General features: G+C 37.4%; 1 long non-coding RNA gene across 6 annotated transcripts in view; it reads left to right on the plus strand.

Annotated features, from left to right (window-relative positions):
- LOC147349191 (uncharacterized) overlaps positions 1–13603 on the plus strand; it is a 284621-nt gene that overhangs the window by 222023 nt on the left and 48995 nt on the right. For 5 of the 6 annotated variants that reach the window (XR_015149553.1, XR_015149555.1, XR_015149545.1 and 2 more), the window contains one exon: positions 7546–9201. The exons of the other annotated variant lie outside the window; for it this stretch is intronic. This is a non-coding gene — a long non-coding RNA (uncharacterized LOC147349191). Of the gene's footprint in view, positions 1–7545; positions 9202–13603 lie in introns of those variants that run through there. 6 annotated transcript variants of the gene reach the window in all.

Below are 13603 nucleotides of genomic sequence, written 5' to 3' on the forward strand. Positions count from 1 at the left end.
GGACTAGAGCATGCCAGGCTCTCCTGTCCTTCACTATCTCCATGTTTGCTCAAATTCATGTCCATGAAGTTGGTGATGCTATTAATATCTAACCATCTCATCCTCTGCCACCCCCTCTGCCTCCTGCCCTCAATCTTTCCCAGCATCAGGTGTCTTCCAGTGAATCGGCTCTAAGAATCAGGTGGCCAAAGGGTTAGAACTTCGGCTTCAGCATCAGTCCTTTCAGTGAATATTCAAGGTTGATTTCGTTTGGGATTGATTGGTTTGATGCAGTCCAAGGGACTCTCAAGAGTCTTCTCCAGAACCACAATTCAAAAACATCAATTCTTTAGTGCTTAGTCTTCTTTATGGTCAAGCTCTCATATCTGCACATGACGACTGGAAAAAATACAATTTTAACTATGAACCTTAGTTGGCAAAATTATGAACCCTATGAACTCTAGTTGGCAAAATTACGTCTCTGCTTTTTTAATACGCTGTTTGTCATAGCTTTCCTTCCAAGGAGCAAGTGTCTTTTAATTTCATGGCTGCAGTCACCATCTCCAGTGATTTTGGCGCCCAAGAAAATTAATTCTGTCACTGCTTCCACTTTCCCCCCTTCTATTTGGCATGAAGTAATGGGACCAGATGCCATGATCTTATATTTTTGAATGTTGACTTTTAAGCAGCTTTTTTTACTCTATAGTGTAGACCCATGGACTACAGAATGCCAGGCTCTCCTGTCCTTCACTATCTCCACTTTTGCTCAGATTTCACTCTTTCACTGTCATTAAGAGGCTCTTTAGTTCCTCTTCACTTTCTGCCATTAGAGTGGTATCATCTGCATATCTGAGGTTGTTGATATTTCTCCCAGCAATCTTGATTCCAACTTGTGAGTAATCCAGCCTGGAATTTTGCATGATGTACTCTGCTTAGAAGTCAAATAAACAGGGTGACAATATGTAATTGATGTACTCCTTTTCCAATTTTGAACCAGTCAGTTTGGTTTCTCAGAAGACAGGGAAGGTGGTCTAGTATTACTATCTCTTTAAGATTTATAAGTAGTATTGGTCTTATTTTGTTTCCTATTTTAGGCATTCCCTAGAAACTAGTATAATGCTTTAAAATGTTTGCATAATTAAAGACCTCTCAAAACTGGCCTTGTTTAAATTTATCTGAATAATGCTAGATTGCACACTTAATTTAACTATTAAAATGTGAACTTTGGGAAAACAATAATTTTTATAATTGATGAAAATTAATGTACTAAAAAAAACTCAAAATTCAAGCTGTACAGTCTTGAAAACTATACGCACCTTGAACTGATGAGCAGATCAGAAGTTTCCAACCTTTCAGTGGTGGTGTAGCCAATCATAATTTATGTGCAGTCTCTGTGGTAGGAACTCTCTGTCATGGCACTGCTTTTCATTTTTAAAGCCATTTTTCAATGAGAGTCTTTTTATTCTTTACAAGTCCTCTTTTAATACTTGAGATCCCCAGGAAGGACATTACAGCTTAACCACTTATTGCAAAATGAGGAGGCCTGTTGATTTCTATCCCCCTCTCTGATCTACTGAACAGAAAAGAAAATGTAATATCATGCCCCCTTAAACATGCTGTGGGGCCAGTACATGTTAAACGTTCACATATGTTTCTCTCTGTTGTCTCTTCATTTAAGAGATTCTTTATCCTTTTTCCTTTTGGCTCCTCCTCATCCTCCCTACCTAACCACTTAGGAGTTGCTCATCACTGTTTAAAGTTCTAATCTAGCTGCTGGCATGAATTAAATTGGCAATGGGGAGTGTATGGTCTCAGACTGTTAGCCCACCTTGCCTGGCAGATCAACACTGAACACTGGTCTATCTATCACTGAAGCACTAAGTTTTCCTTTCCTTCTTAATCTTTGTGTGTAAAGATCTCTTACAAAAAGAATTGTCCAGGGTGTTTTTGGTAGAAAACAACTACTATGAAATGTTTCACATTTTCTTCCTTAGGTTCGCTCCTGGTGCCTCTGTTGGCAGAACCTGATACACATATAAGGTTCTCTCTTCTGTAGAGCCTAAGAAATACACTTTTTTCTTTGTTCCCTGTTACATGACAAACTAGGTTAGGATTAGAGTTGGCAATGAATATGCTTATATTGATCCCTGAGTCAGTAAGATCCCTTGGACAAGGAAATGGCAACTACTCCAGTATTCTTGCCTGGGAAATCCATGGACTGAAGAGCGTGGTGTGCTGTAGTCCATGGGGTCACAAAGAGTCAGATACGACTTAGCAACTGAACAACAACAACAAAAGCCAACGTGGAGAAAGTTTTATTGTAGCAGAGCAAGATACAGACACCCTGTGTTCCTTTACTAAATATGATTAAAAATTCCACTAACAGCCACATCGTATTACAACATATGGACAGAGCGTAGCACTTAGAAGAAAATTGAATTTTTATTTACCCCATTGTCAAACGCTTTCCTGATCAAGCAGTAAAGCATGATGGAAATAATCCTTAGAGTCATGTCTCAGTTTCAGTGTATTCAACTACAGTGGGTATTTTAATGAATAAATGATGGGAAATTAGCCTATACAGACCAATATTGTATACAGACCAATATCGTTTTCTCTGAAAAATATGGAAAGTAAAAGTCTTAATGAACATTTAATTTATAAAGCTAGAATTAAACACGATGAGAAAGTAATGTTCCTAAAATATTCCAGCTCTGAGAATAGAGCTATGGTAACACATTAAAGGAAGATAAATGTTGTTAAAATAGGAAGATTTGCTATATAAATATAAAATTAAGAATGACTTAAAAGTGAAAGAAAGTGAAAGTGTTAGTCACTCAGTTGTGTCTGACTTTTTGCAGCCCTACGGACTGCAGCCCACCAGGCTCCTCTGGGAGTCCTCTGTCCATGGAATTTTACAGGCAAGAATATTGGAGTGGGTTGCCATTCTCTTCTCCAAGGGATCTTCCTGATCCAGAGATCAATCCTAGGTCTTCTGTATTGCAAGCAGATTCTTTACCATTTGAGCCACCAGGGAAGCCTTCTTTTGTAGAAATATACGATCTTTGAGGCTAATTGTTTTGATCTTTCTTCTCTCTTTCTAATCCAGTAACAACTGAAATATTTCTCTGCAATATGTTGTTGTTCAGTCACTAAGTTATGTTTGACTCTTTGTGACCCTGTGGACTGCAATCCACCAGGCTCCTCTGTCCGTGAATTACCCAGGCGAGAATACTGGAATGGGTAGCTATTCCTTTCTCCAGGGAATCTTCCCAACCCAAGGATCGAATCCTGGTCTCCTGTATTGCAGGTAGATTCTTTACTGCCTGAGCCACCAGGAAAGCCCTTTCTACAATATGTCTGTATGTAAACAGAGCTACCCATGAGATGAATATACCTCTTGTCTTCATGACCTATACTTTACTGATTTTAACAACTTGGATAGGAAAGAGGCATTTTCTTACTCATTTTAGGTCATGGAGGGGTACAGGAACTTAGAATTAAAAGAGAAAAAAAGAGAATTCATTGAAAATTTTGAATAAACCCCATAATGGAATTGGGATAAAAAAATCAGTGAGTATCAACCCTTAAAATGTAAAGCTAGAAGGAAACCAATAATAAAAATAAATAATGAAAATTCCTTTTATTGCAACAACTAATCTTGTGGATCAGAGAAGGCAATGGCAACCCACTCCAGTATTCTTGCCTGAAAAATCCCATGGACAGAGGAGCCTGGAAGGCTTCATTCAGTCCATGGGGTCGCTAAGAGTCGGACATGACTGAGCGACTTCACTTTCATGCATTGGAGAAGGAAATGGCAACCCACTCCAGTGTTCTTGCCTGGAGAATCCCAGGGACGGCGGAGCCTGGTGGGCTGCCGTCTATGGGGTCGCACAGAGTTAGACAGGACTGACATGACTTAGCAACTTAGCAGCAATCTTGTGGATAAATTAAAATTTAAACATATTTGAACTAAACTTATGAGAAATATATTTAAAATGAACATAAACACTTCATTAATATTTTAGCCATCATTTAATTTCTTGTACTATGAAGGTGGCTGAAAATTGGTGAGATTTAAGATTAAGCAGAGGCAGTCATTTGTTCTAGCACTGGCACTGACCAAGATTTAAAAGAGAAATGCTATTTTTCTCTCCTCTTACTGTTTTACTTTTATTCTATAACTTCTATCAAAATTTTCCAGGCATGAGGAGGATGAGGTGGGGGAAGGGTCAGTGGAAAGATATGAAGCATATATCTATTTCTTGTTTCTCTAGCCAAATTCCATTAGAACTGCTACAATTACCCCCTTAATCAGTGTCTTTCTGGGTCAATCAGAATCCTCAGCTTAAAATGGATTGAAAAGTAAACAGTTTACATTTCCCATAATGACTACTCAATCAGACCAAAACCAGAGCAATAGCCGACTGACTTTGGACGGACTGACTTTCCTATATCAGAAAGGGATCTAAAAAGAAGAATGAGATTATTCTGACTGGGTATAGGAGCAAGATCAAGCCTAGCATCATGGAACAGCAATCAAAGTGTCACTTGTATTAAAGAAAGAGACTCCATTATGGATATTTGGCCTCTGAGAGTTTTCAAGCCCTCAAATTCACCTTTATTCTTTGCCCCACATCTGTGCAATCTGAAAGGAAGCCCGTTTTTCTTTCTCCCCTTGGGATCCCTTGAAATTTCAAACCACATGAGACCCAGATCACCCCAAACCATGATCTCCTCTGAACACAATTAAAAATGCAAAACCATTTGTCTCCCTCTGACTCTACTACTCTGCTCATTCTGTACTCCTCATCTTGTTCCACACTGGTTAAATCTGAGCCCTTCTCTTTGGGTAATCTTTTTGCTATTTTCTATGTGAGTAATAGCTTTATTTTACATCTTGGTGCCTAAGTGTCATTCATAAGCATTTTTATATTCCTGGATGGAGGCAGGAGGGATTGCTCAGCAGTTAGCAGAAGATGACCAATAAAACACTGATGTAACCAAATAATTGGTAACAGATGGATAGATGAAAAGATGGTTGGATGAAACAGAAGACAGACCTCTGAGTAAAAGGAAAAGAAGGAATGTGTGTTAGTAGAAACTGAACAGCAGAAACTAGAAACCTGACAATTATATAAGCCTAAATTATGATAGTGTTTTTATTTCATAATTTTAAAACCGTTTTGGTCACCCATCTTAAACAGTACCACGAATAGAAAACCCCTATGGTAAGCAACATTGTCGCAAAGCTTACTTTATAGGATCTATATTTAAAATGCTGTTTATTAATTCATCTTTTTTGCACAGACACCATTTGGGGAAACTGAGCTTTGTTGTCCTGGCAAAATGCCTATTTAGAGGTGAAGGAAACCCGTTTTAAGTTATAGTAACTGACTTATGTTAAGAGTCCTTAACAGGTCACTTAGAGGAGAGATTTGATGGAATGCCTAACAAATATAAATAGATAGATAGACAGTCATATTATGGATATCTGTACTTACGTTGGGCTTCCCTAGTAGCTCAGCTGGTAAAGAATCCACCTGCAATACAGGAGACCTGGGTTCGATCACTCAGTTGGGAAGATCCCCTGGAGTAGGAAATGGCATCCCACTCCAGTATTCTTGCCTGGAAAGTCCCATGGACAGAGGAGCCTGGCAGGCTACAGTTCATAGGGTCGCAAACAGTTGGACATGACTGAGAGGCTAAGGACAGCACAGCACATGCTTATGCTATATATAATCTAAGATGTTTATATATATATATATATACACATATATATAAAAATAAGATTATAGGATGTGCATTTGGTTGCTTCCTCACAAATATTGAAAACAAATAGAAAGCAGAAAACCATTCTGTCCAAACTGATGAATAAAAGTTCAATTTTAGTATGATTAGATCTTTTGTTTTTCTTTTCTCCATGTATATTTTGCTTATATTTTCATCTAGATAGCATCCAGAACTTTAAGTACTTTCTTCTTAAAATATTGTTTAAAGCAACAGTAAATCTGCAAAATGCTTTTGGGAAAGCCGGGAGTTCATGCCCCTGTGCTGTGTGCTGGGAAGGAGAATGCACAGCAGGACAATTTTTGAAGGTGATATAAAATCCTTGTTCTTTGTCATTTTCTTCCATCACTGCCCTATGGATACAAGTAAATGTACAACACACAAAATCCAATGGCCTTAATCACTTCCCACAGCCCCACTGCATACAAAACTAGTACAGCTGAGAGGGTACTGTGTACTTCAGCATTTGAAAACTGTTAAAACCTAAGAAGAAAAAGCAGCAAAAACATGTTTTTCCAAACTTACAAGTGTCTGGGTGTGACAGTCCTGACTTTTTTTGACATCATAGAAACTATAATGTCTGAATTCAGTTTGACAGTTGATTTCCCCCAGGCATTTCACTTTTGCATTCATCATAGAGTGCTGTGCAGCATAAATAAACCCCAGCATTCAGAAAGAAGTCAACAGAAAAAGCTGGCCTTGTAATAAAAATTTAAACAGAAACTGTCAACCAATTATTTGCAGATGCAGTTCGCCCCCAATTTGACATGAATTGAAGTATAAAAATATTTTGCCCATTAATTTTGACTTCATATTTGCCATGACTGCAGTTCTGATTTTGGTTTCCTTTTTTTCAGATTTAAACAGATATGGATGTAGATATAGAAAGACACAGATAGAGATAGGTAGATATGGATACATATAAACACATATGAACATCCACACATACATATGGCTACATTGATATAGATTCTTGCCCTCCTGTTAGAGGATCTTTTTGCTAATGGACTCACATAAATGATTGATGTCAACATAGCTCAGAATTTTGATAATGCAAATAATCAAGGAAAGAACAAATTTCTGGGACTGATTTTTGTATTCTTTCTTTTCATTTTGTGTAAACGTAAAACATATGTAAGGTTTAAACTGGAAATATTACTATTGCTCTATGACTCTGAAGGTGTTATTCATTACTGCTAAAGTTTTCCTTATTAGTACTCCAGTTTTTCTTTTAGCCCATGTCAAATAATACATATCATATTCCATATTATTTGGAGAAGGCAACAGCACACCACTCCAGTACTGTTGCCTGGAAAAATCCCATGGATGGAGGAGCCTGGTAGGCTGCAGTCCATGGGGTCACTAAGAGTCTGACACGAATGAGCGACTTCACTTTCACTTTCCACTTTCATGCATTGGAGAAGGAAATGGCAACCCACTCCAGTTTTCTTGCCTGGAGAATCCCATGGACGGAGAAGCCTGGTAGGCTGCAGTCCATGGGGTCGCAGAGTTGGACACGACTGAAGAGACTTAGCAGCAAAATATATAAGTGCTAAGATCAACCAAATCAATCAATCATCATGCATTATTAAAAAGGTGAAAACAAATGAGTTTACATGAAAAATTGTATTTTAAGATTTTACATATGTGTGATGTTGAAGTCAGGAACATCTTAAACATTTAAAAATGGCTAACCAATTTAGAATTACCACATGTATATATTTATAATCATATATATTTTTATATGTATTTTTAATATATTTTTTATATGTCAAGGCTATGGTTTTTGCTGTGGTCATGTATGGATGTGAGAGTTGGACTATAAAGAAGGCTGAGCGCCAAAGAATTGATGCTTTTGAACTGTGGTGTTGGAGAAGACTCTTGAGAGTCCCTTGGACTGCAAGGAGATCCAACCAGTCCATTCTGAAGGAGATCAGCCCTGGGATTTCTTTGGAAGGAATGATGCTAAAGCTGAAACTCCAGTACTTTGGCCACCTCATGTGGAGAGATGACTCACTGGAAAAGACTCTGATGCTGGGAGGGATTGGGGGCAGGAGGAGAAGGGGACAACAGAGGATGAGATGGCTGGATGGCATCACTGACTCGATGGATGTGAGTCTGAGTGAACTCTGGGAGTTGGTGATGGACAGGGAGGCCTGGCATGCTGCGATTCATGGGGTCGAAAAGAGTCAGACACGATTGAGTGACTGATCTGATCTGATCTAATATTTTTATATCATTTAAAAATTATCATTTTTAAAGTGTAAATTTTAGTAGAATTACAGTAGAGATATACAGATGTTCAAATATATTTTGCATTTCTCCCTTTGGACTATAATAAAATTCGTTTGCAACTATATTTTTGCATTTCTTCCTATATATATGTAATTTTTAACAGTAAGCGGAAAATCCCATGTACTCAACTAAGCATAGAACTACTCTCACTAAATAGTTCACAGCATATTCTATTGAATAATTGAGGAGAAAATGCTACATTTTCTTGAGGGAAATTTAGTAAGGATAGAATGAAAAGAGAATTTGAATGGGAAGAAATAGAGAACCCAATAAGAGGAGGAGAGTTTGAAACATAATGTGGAGTAGCATATCACAGTTAAATTATTTGCTTGTTAAGATAGCTTCTCCCTAGTACCCTTCCTCATTGAAGTGTGGATTACTTGTTCTCAATTATTCAGTGGCGTTCCATACAGGAGGATCATATTTTCCAACCCTGTTGAAACTCAGGTATGAACAGCTTTGACAGGGTTTACTTTGGACAATGCAATATGAGCAAAATAATGAATCATTTCTAACTAGAAGTTACACAAACCAAGATGTGCTTGACTCAGCTCTTTTCCCTTCTGCCTTTTGAAATATTCTTGATGGGAACTATTCTGGCAGCTTGTGTCTGGGGGAAAAAAGGGTGTCAAATAGAGCTGTAGCTAACCTGAGATGGGCATTCAGCATGGAGTAAAAATAACTTTATTTTATAAACCACCGAAGTTGGAGGATTGACCACTTTCCACTACAGCAAAAGCCTGTGATATGGAACAAAAAGACTTGATGGATATTTGTTTATTAGATTGTGTGTTTGCTTGTTTGCTTCTTATTAGTTACTAAACAGTCTGAGTACCACTTTTTTTTGGCAAAATTGATAGGCAAGAAATGGATAGCATTACCTGGATGCTGAGATGAGCTATAAACTAAACACATGAAAGTAAGAACACAGAATCCAAGATAATCATGAGAGAATAAGCACTCCCTACACACCATCTTAGAGAATTCTCGGAAAGGAATTGGAAGTTTTATAACTTCTGGAAATGGAATTGGAGTCTTTCTTAGTAGTAAGATTTACTAATACTAAAATTATATTATAAGATACAAAGATGATTGATTATTTAGTAATGTTTTTAGCTTGATTTGAATGAAACTATTTCTGATATATCTCTGAAAAGTCATCACAATTATGATATTGTGTCCATTATTTTTTCTTCTAGTGTGGTTATCTGATCATCTTAATATCCATGAATAAATCCACCTTCCTTGTAAATAAAATTAGTGGTTCATAGTATCTGTTTGTACTTTCTAGTAGAATAGTTGTGACATATTTTCTGGGCCTCATGCTATAAATCATATGAGGTTTAAGTTGTTTTTCCAGGATTCCAGATAAGTTTATTAAAAACTTGATTGATGTATTAATGTTATAAGCATTAGAAAAAATGTAAAATGTTTTGTAAAAAGCAAAATTTTAACCTCCTTAGAAATTCTGTAATTTGTTTTGAATCCTTTTTCCCTTGTAGAATGTTTCACAAAAATATAAGAATGATAAAAGTAGGATATAAACTCAAAGAAATTTATATAAGCTAATTAGAAGAATTTCCAGTAATCATTTTTCTTTTTATTTGAGTATTCATTGCCCTCATAAATAAATGAAATTATATTTAAATATCCTATTAAGTTATAACATATACATTCCCTGTAGTGATCTCTGAAGCACAACTGGATATTAAAATAATCAAACAATATTTATAGTAAAGTATGAAATTTAACTGAAATTATATAAAGTTGGTGATAGGATGATTTTATCTACATAATTCATTTATAGCAAGTTATAACTATTAAGCATATTCTGTGCTACACTATGCTTTAGTTACAATTCCACCAAAGGAGTGTAGCATTCAAAGAGATCTCGAAGATAAAGGGGAAAAATTAAAACAAGAGTTGTATTACTTCTTCATTTCCAATTTGAATTCTATTTATTTCTTTTTATTTTCTGATTGCCTTGGCTAGGACTTCCAAAGCTATGCTGAATAAAAGTGGTGAGAGCTGAAAAAGAAATAAAAAAGAATCCAAATTGGAAAAAAATAAATAAAGCTGTCACTGTTTGCAGATGACATGATACTATGCATAGAATTCCTAAAGATGCTACCAGAAAACTACTAAAATTCATCAATGAATTTGATAAATTTGCAGGATACAGAATTAATACACAGAAATTTCTTTCATTTCTATACACTACCAGTGAAGGAAAGCTACATGGCTCAGAATAGTTTGGAGTTAAAACTCCCCTTCAGGTCATCCCCACCATTCTATACAGAATAAAGAACTTTCTCCCCCAAAGAAAGGAATGGACATTAAGAATGATTATGTTCAGCTCCTAGCCAATCCCAGTCTCTGGTGGTCTCAGATCAGATCAGATCAGATCAGTCGCTCAGTCGTGTCCAACTCTTTGTGACCCCATGAATCTCAGCACACCAGGCCTCCCTGTCCATCACTAACTCCCGGAGTTCACTCAGACTCACGTCCATCGAGTCAGTGATGCCATCCAGCCATCTCATCCTCTGTCATCCCCTTCTCCTCTTGCCCCCAATCCCTCCCAGCATCCGAGTCTTTTCCAATGAGTCCATTCTTCACATGAGGTGGCCAAAGTTCTGGCTTTAGCATCATTCCTTCCAAAGAAATCCCAGGGCTGATCTCCTTCAGAATGGAGTGGTTGGATCTCCTTGCAGTCCAAGGGACTCTCAAGAGTCTTCTCCAACACCACAGTTCAAAAGCATCAATTCTTTGGTGCTCAGCCTTCTTCACAGTCCAACTGTCACATCCATACATGACCACAGGAAAAACCATAGCCTTGACTAGACGAACCTTTGTTGGTAAAGTAATGTCTCTGCTTTTGAATATGCTATCTAGGTGGGTCATAACTTTCCTTCCAAGGAGTAAGCGTCTTTTAATTTCATGGCTGCAGTCACCATCTGCAGTGATTTTCGAGCCCCAAAAAATAAAGTCTGACACAGTTTCCACTGTTTCCCCATCTATTTCCCATGAAGTGATGGGACCATATTCCATGATCTTCATTTTCTGAATGTTGAGCTTTAAGCCAACTTTTTCACTCTCCTCTTTCACCTTCATCAAGAGGCTTTTTAGTTCCTCTTTACTTTCTGCCATAAGGGTGGTTTCATCTGCATAACTGAGGTTATTGATATTTCTCCCAGAAATCTTGATTCCAGCTTGTGTTTCTTCCAGTCCAGCGTTTCTCATGATGTACTCTGCATATAAGTTAAATAAACAGGGTGACAATATACAGCCTTGATGTACTCCTTTTCCTATTTGGAACCAGTCTATTGTTCCATGTCCTGTTCTAACTGTTGCTTCCTTACCTGTATACAAATTTCTCAAGAGGCAGATCAGGTGGTCTCTTTCAGACTTTTCCACAGTTTATTGTGACCCACACAGTCAAAGGCTTTGGCATAGTCAATAAAGCAGAAATAGATGATTTTATGGAACTCTCTTGTTTTTTCCGTGATCCAGCGGATGTTGGCAATTTGATCTCTGGTTCCTTTGCCTTTTCTAAAACCAGCTTGAACATCAGGAATTTAATGGTTGACGTATTGCTGAAGCCTAGCTTGGAGAATTTTAAGCATTACTTTTCTAGCATGTGAGATGAGTGCAGTTGTGCGGTAGTTTGAGCATTCTTTGGCATTGCCTTTCTTTGGGATTGGAATGAAAACCTACCTTTTGCAGTCCTGTGGCCACTGCTGAGTTTTCCAAATTTGCTGGCATATTGAGTGCAGCACTTTCACAGCATCATCTTTCAGGATTTGGAATAGCTCAACTGGAATGGTCTCAGGAATTTCTTACCCCAGTTGTTGAAAGCTAACTAATCAAAAATAATCATGAGGAAAAACAGACCTCCTCAAAACAATGTATCTCTGCATAGATATGTTTTCTATATATATATATATATATATATATATATATATACCTACTCTCTTCTTGACTTAGCACAGCAGCCCACTAATCTGACTGCTGCCCCTTCTCGCCTCATCAAAGGTGATCTGTTCCTGTAAAGTGCCAGTCTCATTCTTCTTCTGAACCTCTCTTTCTCTAACTCCCTTTCCCTTACAACCAGAAAGATCAAGAAAAAGAAATTAAGGAAATAATTCCATTTACTATTGCATCACAAAGAATTAATTACCTAGGAATAAACCTACCGAAGGAGGCAAACCACCTGTACTTTGAAAACTATAAGATGCTGATGGAGAAACTGAAGTGACAGAGATGTAGAGATATATCATAATCTTAGATCGCAAGAATCAGTATTGTCAAAATGACGATACTACCCAAGGAAATCTGTAGATTCATTTCAATCCCTATCCAATTATCAATGATGTTTTACACAGAAGTAGGTTAAAAATTTTGCAATTTGTTTAGAAATACAAAAGACCCTGAATAGTCCAAGCAATCTTGAGAAAGTAACACAGAGCTGGAGGAATCTAGCTCTCTGACATCAGACTATACTAAGAAGCTACAGTCATCAAAATAGCATGGTACTGGCACAAAAACAGAAATATGCATCAATGGAACAGGATAGAAATTCAAGAGATAAACCCACATATCTGTGGTCAATAATCCATGACAAAGGAGGCAAGAATATACAATGGTGAAAAAGTCCATCTCCTAAGTAAATGGTGCAGGGAAAACTGGACACCTACATATAAAAGAATGAAACTAAATAGTCCCTAACACCATACAGAAAAATAAACTCAAAATGAATTAAAGACCTAAATGTAAGGATGAATACTTTAAAACTCTCAGTGGAAAACATAGGTAGAATACTCTCTGACATAAATTATAGCAGTAGTTTTTTGATTTACCACCTAAAGTAATGAACATAAAAAGAAAAATAAACAACTGACCTCTAAGAAAACTTAAAAGCTTTTACACAGAAAAGGAAACTATAAACAAAAAGACAACCTTCAGAATAAGAGAAAATATTTACAAACAATGAAACTTTCAAGGGATTAATCTCTAAAATATACAAACAGCTCATGAAGGTCAATATAAAAAAAAAAAAAATTAGGCAGAAGATCTAAACAGACATTTCTCCAAAGAAGACATGCTGCTGCTGCTGCTGCTAAGTCCCTTCAGTCATGTCCGACTTTGTGCGACTCCACTGACAGCAGCCCACTAGGCTCCTCTGTCCCTGGGATTCTCCAGGCAAGAACACTGGAGTGGGTTGCCATTTCCTTCTCCAATGCATGAAAGTGAAAAGTGAGACTGAAGTCACTCAGTCGTGCCCAACTCTTAGCGACCCCATGAACTGCAGCCTACCAGGCTCCTCTGTCCATGGGATTTTCCAGGCAAGACTACTGGAGTGGGGTGCCATTGCCTTCTCCGAAGAAGACATACAGATGGCCCAAAAGCAAGTGAAATGATGCACTACCATCACTAGTTATTAAAGAAATGCAAATCAAAACTACAATAAGGTCTCACCTCACACCAGTCAGAATGGCCATCATCAAACAATTTACAAACAATAAATGCTGGAGAGGGTGTG

Source organism: Bos grunniens, chromosome 21 (assembly GCF_055505025.1).
Source record: "Bos grunniens cultivar Pamir isolate PY7600 chromosome 21, Bosgru_T2T1.0, whole genome shotgun sequence".
Classification (NCBI taxonomy): domain Eukaryota; kingdom Metazoa; phylum Chordata; class Mammalia; order Artiodactyla; family Bovidae; genus Bos; species Bos grunniens.